The sequence below is a fragment of the Lutjanus erythropterus genome, chromosome 5 (assembly GCF_056507025.1).
Source record: "Lutjanus erythropterus isolate fLutEry1 chromosome 5, fLutEry1.hap2, whole genome shotgun sequence".
Lineage (NCBI taxonomy): Eukaryota > Metazoa > Chordata > Actinopteri > Lutjaniformes > Lutjanidae > Lutjanus > Lutjanus erythropterus.
Genome location: NC_139321.1, coordinates 23,296,464 through 23,313,742, shown reverse-complemented (window position 1 = coordinate 23,313,742; position 17,279 = coordinate 23,296,464). Strand labels below are relative to the sequence as shown.

The window sequence follows — 17,279 nt, the reverse complement described above, 5'->3', positions numbered from 1 at the left end:
CTCATGAGTCACAAGGTCAGACAACGTGTAGGTGTATACTACTACCTCACAGCTGCTGCTCTGTGTTGCAGCTCCATTCAAGAAATGATATCCTCAGAGCAGTGTTGATGGTTCGGTTGATGTTGATGTTGCAATCTGACCTAAAAGCTAATTAATCTTATACCTCTGGGAAACTGATTTGTTGCCTTATATAGTTGAGTTATGGATCCCATTAGCGGTTCAAAAATACAAATGTTTGCTGTGATTATGATAAATGGAAGAGTTGAGATTTGGTAGATAACTCATATGACAGTTTCAGTTTAGGTTATCTATTTTTTCACTGTAAAGACAAGCTTGTTTGTATGATGACAACTTGCAAACAAATAATACAGCAATAATTTGAACTGAGAGCTGAGTACCAATGATACTGTACATATATTAATATAAGAATACTGCAGTGATTGTTTCATTAGGAAACACATAAGACCATTTCTCTTTGATGCAACACTGACAATATAAAAAACAGAGTTTTGCATGTGCGCTTGTTGCATAATCTGCATGGTGTGGTGGCTAATCATCAGGACTATCCCTGAGGTCTTGTTCATATGAAATTGGAATGATAAAAACTGAGGGTAATCCCAGTATCACAGCACAATTAAACTCAGTTCACATAGCACATCAAGGCCACTATAATCTCACTATTGAAGAGCAGGGACGCAGATAAACCGCTGCAGGAATATGATGAACGCATATGTCATTTCTTTAAGGAAATGTGTAGCTTGCATGTATATGCAAAAATGTTTAATTATTTGTTATGTTTAACTATGTTCTTTATAAGAAATCATACAGGCACATGTCAGAAAACATATACGCCGATACTGGTATAAACAGACCAAAGCTGTGGGCCAATATTGGACTGATAATATCAGTCAAACTCCAAAAATCATATTTATTTCATACTCATTTATTGGCTGTTTTTTGTCCTGAAACAGTTTGGTAAAAAGCCAGCTATCAGATTTCTGTCATTTTAGATGGATGCCATGGATATTGATATCATTTAGAGATATTCTATCAGAGATATTCCCCTCAAAAGATAATGTAAATATCCAATTAAAGTATAGTTCCTTAAAATATCATTGCAATACTATGCTTAGGTGCCAGTGGCATTACTAGCAGTGTTATAGGAATACTGGAGTGATTTTTTCAGATGAGACAATTTCTCTTTGATGCAACACTAATTATACAACACCCCCCCCCCAAACATTTTTGCATGGGTGCTTGTTGCATTATCTGCATGGTGTAGTGATTAATCCTTGAGCTCTTAGGAATCATAAAAACTTCGAGGGTAATCCCAGTATCACAGCACAGTTAAACTCAGTGTATGTATTTAACACAGCACTCCTACAATAATCTCACTATTGAAGAGCAGGGATGCAGATAAGCCCCTGCAGAAAATGATCGCACTGTGATTTCTTTGAGAAGTTGTGAAGTTTTCATACATGCCGATATCAGGAGACAAAAATTTAAACAAAAATGAAAAAGTGTTTTGTTAGTAAAAGGTTTAGGCACATATTGGACAACATATACAGATAATGATATCAGCCTAATGGGCCGATAATATCACTCAACCAATAATGTCAGTCAATAGATAATATCATCCATCCATCCATCCATCCATCCATCCATCCATCCATCCATCCATCTTCAACTGCTTATCCAAAAATCGGGTCTCGGGGGTTCTACAGTTCTAGCAGATAATACCAGTCAACCGATATGTTCCAGTTGGCCTCTTATAATCATATTAATTTCATAGTAATTTAAAGGCTATTTGTTGTCCTGAAACAATGTTTTCTAAAAGCCAGCTGCCAGTTTTCTATAATTTAAAATAACTGGTGTTTGTATCATTGCAGCAATAATCAGTGTCATAAATATTGGTATCATTTGGAAATATTCTGTTGGAGATATTCCCCTCAAAAGAGAGCGAAAATATCCAATAAAAAGTATAGTTCCCAGTAATATCATAACAGTACCTTAAATATTATAGGTCGCTATGAGTACACTGAATGAGCCTATCAATTACATTGTATTACTATTATAAGAATACTGAAGTGATTTTCTCATTAGGAAACCGAACTTTAATTTAGCATTTTCTTTTGATGCAGCACTGATTACACAAACACATTTTTGCATGTGCTCTTGTTGCATAATCTGCATGTTGCGGTGTTTAGGGTTGATATAACTTGTAATATCCTAGCAATATCTTGAGTGTTATAGGTCTAAGCTAACTATAACTGAGTACTAATGACAATGTACTGGTCTGTGTTTTTTTTATTAGGAAACAGATATGATAAGATAATTTTAAAAAAATAAGAAGATAATAAAAAAAAATACAAGTGAGTTTTGCATGGGTGCTTGTTGCATAATCTGCATGGTATGGTGACTAATCATCACGACTATCCCTGAGCTCTTGTCCATTGGGAACTGGAATCATAAAAACTTTTGAGACTAATCCCAGTATCACAGCAAAATTAAACCCAGTCTATGTAGTTCACACAACACATCAAGGCCACTATAATCTCACCATTGAAGAGCAGGGATGCAGATAAGCCCCTGCAGGAATATGATGAGCGCACAGTGATTTCTTTGAGGAGTTGTGTAGTTTGCATGTATGCGCATATCAGAAGAGGAAAAATGTGCTGTGCTGGCGCCTCCTGTCGACAGTTATGGGCCACTGCTGGTGCACAGAGCTGCAGAAAGAGAGGGGCATTCTCAGATTTCCCGATTTCTCCCAGCCGAGTCCGCTGTGCCGCTCGCTCCACATCACGGCCGACAGCAAACCGAGACGACGACGACGACGACATGCGCCCAGCGTGCCTCAACCCCGCATTCATTTCAGCAAGCCAGCGTCGTCCTGCATCCACATAGACCCAGACAAGGTGAGTACATCGACACAACGCAAGTCTGCTCGCGGTGTTTTCGCACATGTTTTCGACAGAGAGCCCCGCCGCTGCTCGCTCGGTCTCCCAGGCCAGGCTAGTGAACGTTGTCTGGCGCAGACGGAGAATGAGGCCAGTCTTTCGGCCTGACTGGAAACATAATGCCCCTCCGCCGGTTCAGTGGAGGCTCGGTGTAGCTTTCAGCTCGTCCATATGGCAGCAGAAGAAAGGAGGCTAACGTTATGTTTTTTCCTAAGCGGGTCAGGTCGAAGTTTATGCCCAGGATAGAGCTGTGTCCGGCTGCTCTGCTCTGTGATTTAATATCGGAATTCCTTTATCCAGCCCGGGTACCAGAATGCAGCGACAAGCCAGCAACTTGTTTTTGTAACTTTGTAGCAGCTGCGACGTATAGAGTTCTATCGAATGTCCAGCTTCAAGTTAGCTTAAACAATCTTTGCAACAATGTAGCAGTTTACCCACTAACGTTCCACTCTAATGCGTCTCCAGCAATGAAAAGGCCAAACGATTTTGTGTGCAAATTCGAATTAAAGGTCGATACGACTGTCTGCCACCTCGTCTAATAGCACTGCACATGACAGAGGTGGATAAAAGATCACTGTGGGAATGCAACGAGTGCTTCAATATTTCTCCATTTGTACTCAATTTGCGAGGGGGAACTTGGGTTAATTATTATGAGCAGTGATTGCAGGCTCAGTGTTGTGACAGATAATGCACCAGACTATTATGTACCTGTAGGGCTCATTATTACAAATGTAGCCAGATTTCAAATCTGTTTCGTCTAGAGATGCAGCGATTTATCGATTAGTTAGCGCCAGCAATTTGGATAATTGGTTAATTGGATTGATTTATTTTCTTTAAGAAAAAAAAGTCCAGATTCTTTGATTCCAGCTCCTTATATTTAAAGATATTTTCTTGTTTCTTTAGTTTTCTATAAACTGAATATCTTTGAGTTGTAGGCAAAACAAGACATTTGAGTATATCATATTTGGCTTTGGGAAACGCTGAACAACATTTTTCACCATTTTATAGATCAAAAAAGTCATTGATTAATTGAGAAAATAACTGGCAGATTAATTGACAGTAAAAAATAATTCTTAGTTGCAACCTTAGTTTTGTCCTAACCACAAACTCATATAAACATAAACAAAATTATAAGTTTGATATGCAGTATCATTATCCACTTTGATTTTTTGTAAAACTAGGGTCTTTACTCTTAACAAAGATATTCCTATTTATATCATTATTGTTAAGTTCATTCTTAAATTCTCTTTTATATTGTTACTATGCTTTGGTAACACGTGTACCTGTTACGCCAATAAATCCTACTGAAATTGAAATTGAAAAATTGAAATTGATAGGCTATACATTCAGTTTTAATAGCGTTATATGCAACATTTTCCTAGAAAATAAACATGTACCCTCTTTCAGTCATCACTTCTGACCCACAATAAGTGTGTGGTGGTGGGCTCTATCTGCAGAGACTCTGCCCTCTGCCTTGTATTTCTTTGTTTCTAATTATTTTGCTGTACTCAGGACACTTTACTAACCCAGCATGTTTGTAATTGACATCCTGAGAAAAAGGACTCGATCAAATCTAACTGATCCCACCTTAAGTGTTTTAATATGTTGTTCATAAGTCGCAGAGCGGTTGTTGCACGATGCACCAATGATGCAGTGTCTCCTCTTTAAATAAGATCTGCCTTTATGGTGTGAGGCTGCTTTAGTTACTCTTTGTTGTGTAAGATGGAGCAAATGTGTGTTTCCACCGAGATAGCTGCTGCATCTATTAAATACTATAAACACTTGACTCGGCTCTGTAGCAAAAAGGGGCAGTCCAGACCTGCCTGAAATCTGTTGCCTTGGGGTGTGTGCGCGTGCAAGCGTGCACCTTTTGTGAGTAAGAGATTACTAAAGGAGAATGACTCACGCTCAGAATGTGTTTGGCAAAGTCATAAGGACTTTCCCTGCATTTCGCCTCAGCTGCAGAAGACATTCTTGTGACTGAAAAGCGCTGTCCTTCTGGTTTTATGTGTCATGAGATTTATTTGACCAATGCTGCGCACAGTTTTTGCTATTTCCAAGCCATGTGTTGTTTATCACATGTTCCACCCATCATTTGTAGAAAAAAATGTGGGGCTTATTCCATTTGCAGATTAAAAAAATGTGTGGTTGCTGTCATTTGTTTGTCAAATTTGTGGAGAGCTGAATCTTAAGTTGTGTTCTGTTTATCTGTGCCAACTGTTTGTCTGGTTGTTCTAACCCTCCATCTGACTGCTCCCACTGGCTGCCAAACATGCTGTGATCTAGCGCTTTCAGTTGATGAAGGCTGCCACTGCTGCCGCAGCCATTTGATCATATATCAGTATCTCTTCACTTAGATATGCCTGTGAAATGCTGCGACTGGGTTACAATGCCTACACATGGAGGTTGTTATAAAATACTGGAGGCATCACGGTGTGTGACAGATCGCATCACCAAGCAGAGGTTGGCCATTTATCAAGAATGAGACATGATCACAAGCGATTCGTCATTTTAGATTTTAGGCTTGAATGGGGAATGGTGTAAGAAGAACGTGGCTAACTGTCAATCATAGCTTTGACTGCTGTATTGCTACTTATCTCCACCTAGAGGAGCTTGTAAGTTTTAAAGGAGCAATATGTAGCAATTGTGCATGCAAAAATGAGTACAGCAGTCCAAACCATGAGATGGAGCCATAGATGGTATATAAAATAGGTTGAAATCCTATATAATATAAAATCTATGGTTGAAGGGAGATGTTAACCCCGCCCGCTCCTCCCCAGACTCAGGGAAAGCTCTGCAGGCTGCAGGAGAACTGCAGGAGTGCAGGAAGTGTGCAACATCATAAATTGACAATAACAAATGACAATGAGTCCTACACTGTAAGTCGATCAGCTGTTGAGCTGTTCATAATTTACCATCACGTTTACTGCTACACACAAGGTAACTGTTGGGAACTGCAGTGCCCAACAACATGCCAGCTCTTGTATTTTTCCATGTCAGTGCCCCTTGTATCCACACTCAGTGTGTGGGGGGCAGACCTCTCTTTAGAGTGGGGCTGAAGCCAGGCATCTTTCCAAAACTCAAGTCCCCCCAACCCTCTCTGCTGGGTATAAGCACTGCTTTGTGCCACAGTACTGCTCCCTATGGCTCTTATTCATATATTACTACAACACCACTGGCTCCACTAGATACTGGAATCTACAATTGGACGTGTACCCAAAATAGCCTGCTGTTTGACAGACAAACTCAGATGTTTCCTCATTAAGTCAAGCCTTTGGATTAATATGCCAGAATGCAAGAGGCAGACTGTATCATTGTAACCTGCAAAGTAGTTTGTATAGTGGTGCCTTTTTCTGCCTGGAATGTGGCTGTGGCATTTTCTGGCTTAGGCTGTACTATCGTGAAGGGTATTGGAGAGCAGGAGCAGAGTAAATACATTTCAAACAGCACAGCACAACTGAGTATTAGCAAATGATCCGATAGCATCTGTAATCCTCAGGAAAACCTGGAGAGTTGTTTTTGAATAGTGTTAGCCTCCATCAGATAGTTGGCAGGCACTGGGGGTGTCCACATGTGTGACTGGCTGGCTAGGCTAGCGGCGTGGCTGACTACAGTATGCAGGCAGATCAGATTACTGAACGATTAGCCATGGCCTCCTATCCCCGGCCCAGGGAAATGATTTTCCACTGTCATAATTCCCTAGACTGAATTACGCAGGCCAGTGACTCAGAGATACTCAATACTACAGGCCTGAGTACTGCACGGCATAACTGTTGCTCTCTGGAGGGGGGAGATAGGTGTAGAGTGGTTGTGCCACTGAGGACAAAATAGTTTTCTAATTTGAATTTCTAGCTGAGCTCTGATGATGATGCCTCTCAAGCATGGAAGGTAGGGCAACCAGAGGTTTGAAGTAATAAAGTACAAATACTTAATTACTGTACTTAAAGGGAAAATTCTGCACTTTTCATATGAATGTCCGGTCAGTGTTGATGGCAAATGTGGTCAGTTACAGCCATAAATTACTGTTTGTGCTATATTGCTTGGTGATTGACTGAGAAAACAGAGTTCTCCTACTGCAAAATCTGTTGTTCTTCCTGCTTCCAGTGATGTCACAGAGATGTTGTTGGTGTTAAAGTAGAACTACAGGCTGTTTCTGCTTGGATTTCTAGTCTCGTCCTCTGAGTATCCAGGGGTGTGCCAGATGAGTACCTTTGTCACCCAATGCTATGTTTCAGCCAGTAAAGCAATAGCAATAGCTATACACTAGGGTGGTGGTAACATGGCACACATGTGTGTGTGGGAGTCACAAACTCACCTGCAATGCATCCTGGTACATGTAGGCAGGAAAACTGTGTTCTTTGTCAGTATAGCACATGCACTGAGGAATTTATTGCTTCAGTTGTTCATTGATCATCAACACTGATTGGACAGTTAAAGAGCTAAGTACTGAACTTCAGTACTTTTATGGCACAGACTGAATTGCTTCAATACTATCAAGTATTAAAAAAAAGGCTTTGGCATTCAATACCAAATTAAGATGCCTTAGGAGTAAATCTCCAAGTTGCAGTTTATTTTATTTAAAGTTGCTGCTTTTGAGCAGAAAAATGCCAAGGTGCATAGACCAAATTTAGATCTAAGGAGTTGAAAATGACAACTTTAACCACATTGTGGTTAAAGAGGTTTTTAATTTTATATCATGAAACTGCTTTGAATGTGTAAAAAGGAGCGGAAAATACTAAAACTAAAGATTTGTAATGCAATTTTAATGTTGTTTAAATTAATTTATAAAATTGGTATTGAAAAAAGTTCAGTAACATTTTACATCTTATCACAAAAATCTGTACTTTTTTCCTTCTTACAATTTCAAAACCAACTCATGACTTTAGTTTTAATTAGGGCTGCAACTAATGATTATTCCATAGTCGATTAATAGGTTTTTTATTTTCTTAATTAATCAGTTAATAATTGTTTGGTCTATAAAATAAAAAAAAGGTGAAAAATGTTGGTCGGTGTTTCCTAAAGCCCAAGATGATGTCCTTAAATATTCTGTTTTGCTCACAACCCAAATATATTCAATTTACTGTCAGAGAGGAGTGAAGAAACAGGAAAAGATACAAAGAATATAACAGAGAATTTTGACTTTTTCCTAAAAAGAATGACCTAAACCAATTAATCAATTATAGAAATAGTTGGTGATTAATTTAATAATCAATTAATAACTGATAAATAATTGCAGCTGTAGTTTTAATACATTTGAGGGAGATTATTGATTAGTTTTATTTTGCATCACTGCCCATTGCTTTCCCAACATCAAGACTGATTTCAACCTAAATGGATGGGACAGTAATCTATAGAAAAGACAATACCTTGGTGTATGTATCAGTGCACATCATGAGTGACAGTCTTAATAGGGCAAAAAAAGACACTGACGAGAGAGAGACTTGACTGCAGAGAAAAGGTGAGGTTCAGTTTGCTTTGCACAGAAACAGTTGATGGAAAGGTCCTACAGAGGGATACCTTTTACTTCTATACTTAAAATACATTTCAGAGCCTGTTCTTTTTCGCTTTTACTTGAGTAAAGACGTTGGATGAGTACTTACCAGTCTTTTTTTTTTTACACAAGTATCTGTACTTCTCCTTTAGTACAGAATATGTGTACTTTTGCCACCTCTGAGAACATTCAAGCATGTATGGAAAAGTGTAACACTCATTGTTATGTTTACTTCTCATATGGGACTTGGACACAAAGGAGGCAGCAGACAGCTGTAAAATAGTCCTGAAACTCTAAACTGTCCCTCACATGTCCTTCTATTGTGAAGTCATACGTCAAAAATGTGAGCACATGTCAGATGGGCAATGAGGCGATGTAAATCAAGCAGGCCTCTAGTGGAATTTTGCTGAATGGAAAGATGGAGGGAGAGAGGGGGAGAGGAAAAGTGGGAGAGGCTAGTAGCCGGTGGAGGTAGGACCATGTTTCCAAGGTGCTTACCCCCTGAGGCAGGAATCCGATACATTCCAGAGGCTCCTGTGTCCAGACGAATAATGGTGACTAGGGTGTAGCGTTTCATCAGATGACACATGATTGGAGCGTAAGTGCTGGGAAAGTAAGAGCTATGTCATAGGCTCAGAGGTAGCCAGCTCTGGTTGCCTGAGGGATTGGGAAGTATGCCAGAAGAGCAGGACAGGTTATGTGAGATATGGATTTATCCCCAGCAGAAGACAGCATGGTTTTTATAGCTCCTCTCCTTATCACATCCACCTCCCACTCACCACCGTTTAGATATGGACGTTTACATCATTTTAGGCATTTAGGTGACACTCTGATCCAGAACAAGACACAGTAGGAAAACCCTCAATTGTTTTTGGTATATTATACTTCATTGTAGTCTGATGAGGCCCACGGAGGCAGTTGAACTGAACAAGGTTTGCCATTTAATGACTTCTGACAAATAATCAAAAAGTCAGTAGATCCTGCTTAGCTACTCTTTAGACAAGTTACGGCATGACACTGTTTTCTAGGTACACGGGTGTCTAAGAACTGTGTGACATTGCACCTCATAAAGGACTTTACCAATACACCCAGCTCTAGAGCATAAAAATTCAAAAGGGCCATATCCACAGGCCTCTAGTTTAATATGCCTGTATCCTACAAGAGGCTGCCTGCATGTCAGGCTGGCAAGTGTTTGATAAAATAGGTAAAAAGGTACATATCTCTAAGTTTGAGATCTCTGAACCATCAACTGTATGATCTAAACCAATAGACCCCTTTTCTGTCAGTAAACAGTTTGACATTTTTTGAGGGAAGACCTGAGGTGGCGGCAGAAAAATTCCCTGTATACATAAGTTTTGATGGCTTGTTTTTTAACAATGACTGAAGAAAATCTGATTTTTTCTGAATTTGTGCAGTCACTCAATCTCCAGGATTGTGAGTGTTAAGTGTGACAATATTTCCTTTCTTGACATTTTGTGAGTTCATTTTGTTTATTTTGATGTGCCTCACACACATCTCCCAGCTTTCATCGTAGCCATAGTTGTCTTTGGTTTTCCTGACTGGCAGTAGCGGCTGGTATACGCTAAAACTTCAATTCTGAGGCATTACTACTTTGATTCTGGCACCAAGAACACAGCAAGATGACATTTTAGCTTGGTTACGTGACCTACTGATCTGTGTTTGGCTCCAGTTTTTATTGTACCTTCAGCTAACATTGTGACTTAATCATGATGTCAACCAAAAAGGGTCTATGTGGTTGTTGTTACATATTTGTATAATGCCTATGTGCTGTGATAGGCTGCAAATAGGATTATACCTGCTCAGCACCTCAGTCAAGCCTCACGTTGCACTCTGGGATGGTGGTCCACAGAGAAACTCACATTAGCTAACCTAACAGCAAGCTTCAAAATATCACTCTTAAAACTCAAGAGCCGTAAAGTTGATTTGTGAAAATTACCCATCTTAGAGCGAATTGACAGACAAGTATTTATTTACATTGTCAGCTGCAACAAATAATGAACTGGTAACATTTATTGCGCAATTAATGTATTGCAGTGATGAAAGAAAACAACCTGAAGATGCACTGCAAGTCAAAACATGACTAGTTTTTTGCGAGTTTTCCTGAGGGCCAGAGGAATATATCTGTTAACGGTATACAGTTATTTATAACCATTAATTAAGAAAGTATTCTGTGTGTCCCACAAACCGCCAGTGATTTTCCTATTTGTCCCACTTTCTGTTGAATAACCCTGGTCTAGATCGACACCTGTGATGATGCAGTATCACCAACCCCAATTCATTGTCTTAATTTTCTTCTTGGAGTGAAGTTTTCAACCCCATAAATTTGTGCTCACCAGCTCCTAAGCTAAAGGCTATTTATACTGCAGACACAGAAAAATACCCTGTTTTATTTAGTGGTCAAAAAACAAGCTGTCGAGTGTTAATGGACTTCACCTCAGCCATTCCGGTGGACCCTCGGGGTACAGCGCGTTCATATACTCGGCAAGGGAGCTCTCGGCACTAGCCTGTTAATGAAGCCATTTTCAGAGATGGAGAGATGCAGTAATGGGAACGCACCACTTCACTGCGGGATATTCTAACCCCGTCCTCATCATAAGTGCTATCAGTCATCGGATACGATTAGAGTTTTTTTTTTTCTTTTTTTTTTTCCCTCCTTTGTCCATTTAGCCATTCAGAAGGCTCTTTTTCAGACTCGGAGTTAGAGGTGTGTGTGTGTGTCCATGTGTGCTTGTGAGCGTGAGTGAGTGTTGCTCTAGCATTGCATTGACACATACATAGAATTTTTATTGAGAAACTTGGAGTATGTTGTAAATGGGTCAAGGTTTTGTACTATTAAAGGAGAACAAGAAGTCTGTGATGGAGACTCTTCTGCCTGCTTCTGTGCGTATGTGTGTGCGCAAATTATGTTGTCAGTCTCTCAGATGTTAGACTTACGTCATTGGACCTATGGCTTGGTGCTAAAAGCTCACTGATGTGAGTGTGGAGAGCAGACAGGTGGAGGCGAGGGGTGGGGGTCAGGGTCTGTATGTTTACCCAGTTGTCTGGTGGCCTGGGCTGGGTCTGGCTACACCACAGATACCACACACATACTCTCACCTACTGCAGAATTGATGTGTGTATGGCCACACTCACGCGTGCCTTAAGTTGTATACAACGTTGTTTTACATAACATACAACGTACATATGGTGTACAAGTGGAAAGAGTAAACTGTTAACATGTTTTCCATGAGAAACACAGTATTAAATTACAAATTACATATGAATTCAAAGGGTAAATAGAATAGAGAGGTTTCTGAGTGCAATATTTAAACAGATGTTACATGAATAAGCTTTAAATCTTTATGTTGTACAATGGGACTGCACAATCACTATTGCAAGAAAATCACAATATGGCCAAGTGCAATATCCCAATCCCAGATCCAGAACCAAACTGCACTTTTTTGAGAAAGGAAAAATGTATGAGAAAACAGCATTGTTACCACATAATGTAGTGCTGCATAGATGATCTGACCAAAAAATCTTTCTAGATGCCAGAAAACATGTTTGTTTGGTACAGAACTCAATAAATTGCTATTTTATTTTATTTTCAGTGAGCAGGAAAATTATCATGCAAAACTGATCATTTCCACTAATCGTATCGCATATCACAATCTCAGTTTCAGTCAAAATAATCTGACTTTGACCAGATTGTGCAGTCCTGTTGTACAATATGAATTATAATTTGCTTAAAGGTGAAATAAGTAACTACCTAGAGTTCACAAATGAGTACCGTGGGCAACCAACCAGGCCAGTGGTACAAAAGAATTAAACTATTTTGATTACTGATTAATTGTTAAAATAATTTTTCATGCAAAAATGACTCAAAAGTGGAGATTTCCTGATTTCTCTGTTTATCATCACATTAAACTTAATATCCTCTATCTCTCTATCTGTCATTGGTTTTTAGACTGACGGTACAAGATGATTAAAGACATCACCTTGGATTTTGAAAAACTGAGATGGGCATTTTTCACTATTTTCTGACAGACATCGCAGCCATAGATTAAATCTTACAATTAATTTTAGTCTCTGTTGTTATTTTTTAACTGAGAAATAAGACAATTTCTATCGGGGCAAGTAAAAACTGACTTTGGGCAAGTAGATTTTGTTTTTTTTTTTGACCTGCTTGCCTGAACAAGCATGTGAAAAAGAAATATTGATGTTGAACCCTGCTTTAAAAATGTGCAAGCCATATAATGTAATATGCAGTGGTTATATTATCAGTGTCATGTCAACACTTGTCATGAATATACATTCAGCTCACAGTTCATTAGGTACATGCAGCTGAAATGAAGGTGGCCTTGCAATAAAACCTACTTTTGTGAAGATTTGTGTTGAAACTGCTTGGAGAGGTGTTGATTCAATGTCACAGACATTTTTAGGCTGCTGTTTGTGGTGCTGTTGTATTGTGTTTTACCAGGAGGTGTTTCTAACATTTAGTCTATACTCATTGATATAAATAGGGTCGATATTAAACTGCAGCCTCTGAAATGACCATAAAGTCGAATCGGCATCTCCCTAATACAGCTTGGACAAAAACTGAAAAGTACAACCTTCATGAAGACGGGAGTCATTGCAGAGCTTTTGTATTAGCCTGCATTAGTTTTAGTTATGTGTACCTAGTAACAGACAGCTAAGTATATAACTTGTGTCCTTATCTTCTTAACAGTTGCAGCTGTCTGTGTCTGCACTGTTTGACTGCTCTTCTTGAAGCTTAAACAAGATCGCAGCTGTGACCTGATGCCGTCAGCAAGACCACGTTTGCTGTTTACCAACTAGAGTTAGTGTTTACAGTGCTGTCATGATAAGCTGTGGTATTGTAGGAAAGTGAGGAGCGGACACCTACACAAGGTCACGGAGAGGTTTCAGTTTTCTTCTGCTAGCCTATGGTGATAGAGCCCGTTGTTAGCCAAGACAGCAGTAGAACATAAAAACAGGCTGCCTCGTGACGTGGCCGCTCTGTTCGCCGTCCTGACGCTTGAGATCAGACTGGGCCGGAGTGTCATGGCATCCCACCAGGACAGCAGGACTGAGTAAACTTTAGGAGGGCATCTGGTGCCCAGTGCCCCTGCTCTCTTCTCTTTTCCCTCTCTCCCCCATCTCTCAGCCCCTGAGCAGACCACGCCACCACACCACACCACAGCAAGTCATCTGGTGTCCAGTCGGCTCCCATCTGTGAGTGCATTTGGCTGCACTGCAAACAAAGCATTGCTGCATGCGAGCGGCCTCGGCTACATCTAAACAGCTCAGCCCTGCTATCTCACTTAATCTTTGGGTGGAAACTATGAGCGCATTGCCAGAGCTATGGGTCATCTCCATTTCAATTCATTAAATTGTATTGAGGCATTCAGAATCCAGCGTAACAAACTGACCACAGCTGATGGCATACCTCTTCTCCATTTTGAATTGCTGAGGTGGAAAGAATTGTAATGGTGCCGACCCGAGGTTTAGCTGCTGGCAGCTTCAAGTGTACCCCTTCACTGATCCGAGGCGGTGCTGTGTCTGCCCAGCCTGCTGTCTCTCATCCATCCTGGGTGGTAGGGCGGTGTGTGTGTTTGTGTGTTCGCCTGTCTCTCTCTGTGCTGGACAGGTGTTGGCAACCCTGAGGTCAGTCCAGATGCAGCTGGGGCACCTAGACAGAGGGACGGCAGGAGACTGCAGATGACAGAAGGATGAATGAGCTTTGTTTTGCCGGGTTTCTGGCCAGTTTTATTCAGAGGCTGCAGATTTGAACGGGGTCAGTTATGACGGTCAGGTGGTGTAACGGCTGGCTGCTCTCAGCGGGACGTGTCACAGCCGCAAGCATTTGGTCCTTACAGAGAGCCTCGGAGGCTGTTTGGGCAAAGAAGCTAAACTAAAGGAACCATAGTGGGCTGTGCAAGCCTGCAAACACAAACACCACCCTACCCCTTCTGTGAAGTGTTAAGTGGCCGGATATGTTTGGTGAATGGGACACAGGTGTCTGGGCCGGTCTGTGTGTGCCTGGCCAGAGGTCTGTGTTTGTTTTCTCTCCGTAATGGCCCCCAACTCTTCGCTGCAGCTTGACCAGAGCTCATTGGCTCTCAATGGGCCACGGTGGAGGCCCCCTCTTATTTTTTCCTTCATCTACTGTGGCACTGAGCAGTGGATGAACTCGAGTCAAGAATCTGATAATGAAATTCAAGACATCCCACGACACAATGTTGAGGCTACACATTGAGCAGGCCTGGCGCTTTTTAGATTCCTCTTTCTTCCTTTATTCTTGCCTTTATCCCTTCGTTGCCTCTGATCTACCCCAGCAAAGCAGGCGTTTGAAGTTGTCAAGACTCTGGCTTTACTGTTGAGTCCTCAAAGTGCTTATGTGACAGGTAGAGAAGAGCTGGAGGGGAGTAATGTGACTCCCACATAGTCCACAGCCTTCCCAGTACTGCTCCATCCTCCACACCCTTGTCTCCCGCTTGCCTCCCGCACACAGGCTTAGTCTCTGTGGTGATGTCACTCCGCTGAGCTCTCCTTTTGTTGAGTAACAGCCCAGAGGTGCGCTTTGGGCTCTGAGAAAGATACACACACACACACATACTGCTACCACAACCCCATGCTGCGTCTCCCGAAGGAGTGAACTAGGGTGAGGTAATGGGTTGTTAACCCCTCAGCCACCTCCATATTTTGGACGTTGTTCCATCAGCAGTGGCTGCTATCTCCACCCTGATCTGATTGTTTGAGTAACCCTGTGGCCTCCCCAGATGGCCCAGCCTCTGAGCTGGTTTATGATAACCATACAGTTAATATCTGGCCCACATAACGCTCTCACAGTTTCCTGTACGCCCCCCCCCCCCCCCCCCCTCCGTTTCCCTCAAACTCTGCTCTCATTTCTCCCTGCCACCCTCTGTGCTATTGTCTCTGACGCCTTCTCCCGAGCGCCCTGTTTTATTTCTTTATTTCACTCATCTTTTTAAATTCCAGAATCCATTTCGTTTGTCCCCAGGCACAAAGGGCGATGGCTAGAGACGGTGTCGCAAATTAAATTTGCTCCCCTTGGACGTGGGCACGATGGAACACTAGAAGGAGAACAGGAGCAAAGAAAGCTGGAGGAAAAAGCCCATTTCCTATGCATTACTGTCTCTTTCCTCAGGGTCTATAGTGGAGTAACACCAACACCTCTATCGCCTTTTTTTTTTCTCTTTAATTTTCTTTTTCTTGCTCTCTCCCAGGCTCACTCTCACTGCTGCTGCTGCTGCTCTTCCTTCTCACACAGCCTAACCTGAAGGTCTCTGTGCTCTTGCTACCACTGCTAACACAATCTGACCCAGTTTATTAGTTTGGGTCTAGTGAATCATTAATCGAGGTTATCTAACTGTTCCTATAATGATTCTGCCGTGACTGGTGTGTCAGAGCCTCTCTGTGTTCGTAACCGATCAAACCATACCCGTGCGCTTCTTGCTCTGCGCATTTGTACTCTATCATAACCATCTTGCAGAAAAAAACATCGTCCCTCAAGCTAGACTATATGTTTAATAGGTGTGCTATGCACTGTAATATGTCATTGTGTCAGAGCACAATACGAGAACTAAGTGCACTGAATGCAAATTAATCTTGTGGGATGGCAGCAGCTGAATAGAGTGCGGTTTTGGGGAAAGGAGGGGAGCAAAGGGAGGGACAGAAGGAGGGCTAATAGTGGCGACAGAGAAGAGAGGGAGAGAAAAGAGCATGTGAGGAGGAGGGGGAGGAGGAGGGAGGGATGTGGGATGTAGTCATCGCCAGGCCCATTCATCATGCAATGCCTGCTGGGATGCGCTGGGGTCAGTCCCGCACAACACAATTACAGCCTGTTCTGGTGTGTTGTGCTCGGCTCCACTGTGTTCCGACTATGTTCTGTTGTCTTTTGTTAGATTTCCTCTGTTCTAGCTCTCTTGTTTTCCCCTTTGCGTGTTTTCTTCTGTACGCTCGTGTTCAGTGGCAGATTTCACATCTTTTTTTTTTTCCTTCTGTTACATTATTTTTGAACTTGCTGCTCAAGCTATCACTAAATGATCTGCTGGCGCTCTTTGAGGAAAACGTCTCAATTAGCAGAGCATTTGTTGTGTTTTTGTGCGTTTCTTTGAATCTTAAACTCTCTACTTTGTCTTCTGCGATTAATTGCTGTATTTTTTTTAATTATTTTTTTTGCTCATGTGGTGCAGCCACTTGCCAGGCTGTTGTAGCAGCAGCTTTCTTTCATCCACATCTGAATCGCAGCCACTGGCTTGATTCATGTGATTGACAGGCCTGGTTAGCATGGGGGTGTGAGATGCTAGTAAGCATGTTGTTTACCCTGCCTGCCTGACAGTCCTCTATGAGCCCACAGATGTTTCCAGAAAGCTGTAAATATCTGCTGTGTGCTCTAATGTCAGCTGACAGCATATCCGATCATAAGGATACCTCTTGTCTTCCTGTCCGTGTCTATTCTTCATGCGGCGTAGAAGCGTTTTCCCTGCCAGGAAACCTTTTAGGTGGTCTGAAGGCCTAAATGAAAACATCACGGCACGGATGCAGCAACATCAACTTTTGAAGGCTGATCCAGATATTTTTGTTAACATCATACAGCACGGCAGAACGTTGTCAATGGTGGCATCTGTCACTCTGCTGAAAAACAATACATGAGACAGATTCCCCCTATAGATAGATGGATAGATGTCATGAATTCATGTGACTTTGGAGCCACTTTTAGATTCAACTGTTGGTGCAACTTTATATTAAATGTGCTATTGTCTGAAAGACAGAGTGAGTATTTTATTTTAGAACATTATAGATAT

At 41.5% G+C, this 17,279-nt stretch overlaps 1 protein-coding gene across 1 annotated transcript in view; it reads left to right on the top strand.

Annotated features, from left to right (window-relative positions):
* The first annotated feature begins 2,397 nt into the window (after positions 1-2,397).
* ndst1a (N-deacetylase/N-sulfotransferase (heparan glucosaminyl) 1a) overlaps positions 2,398-17,279 on the top strand; it is a 65,225-nt gene continuing 50,343 nt past the window's right edge. The window contains exon 1 of the mRNA XM_084719276.1: positions 2,398-2,915. The gene's annotated coding sequence lies outside the window, so the exon portion shown is untranslated. The remainder of the gene's footprint in view (positions 2,916-17,279) is intronic.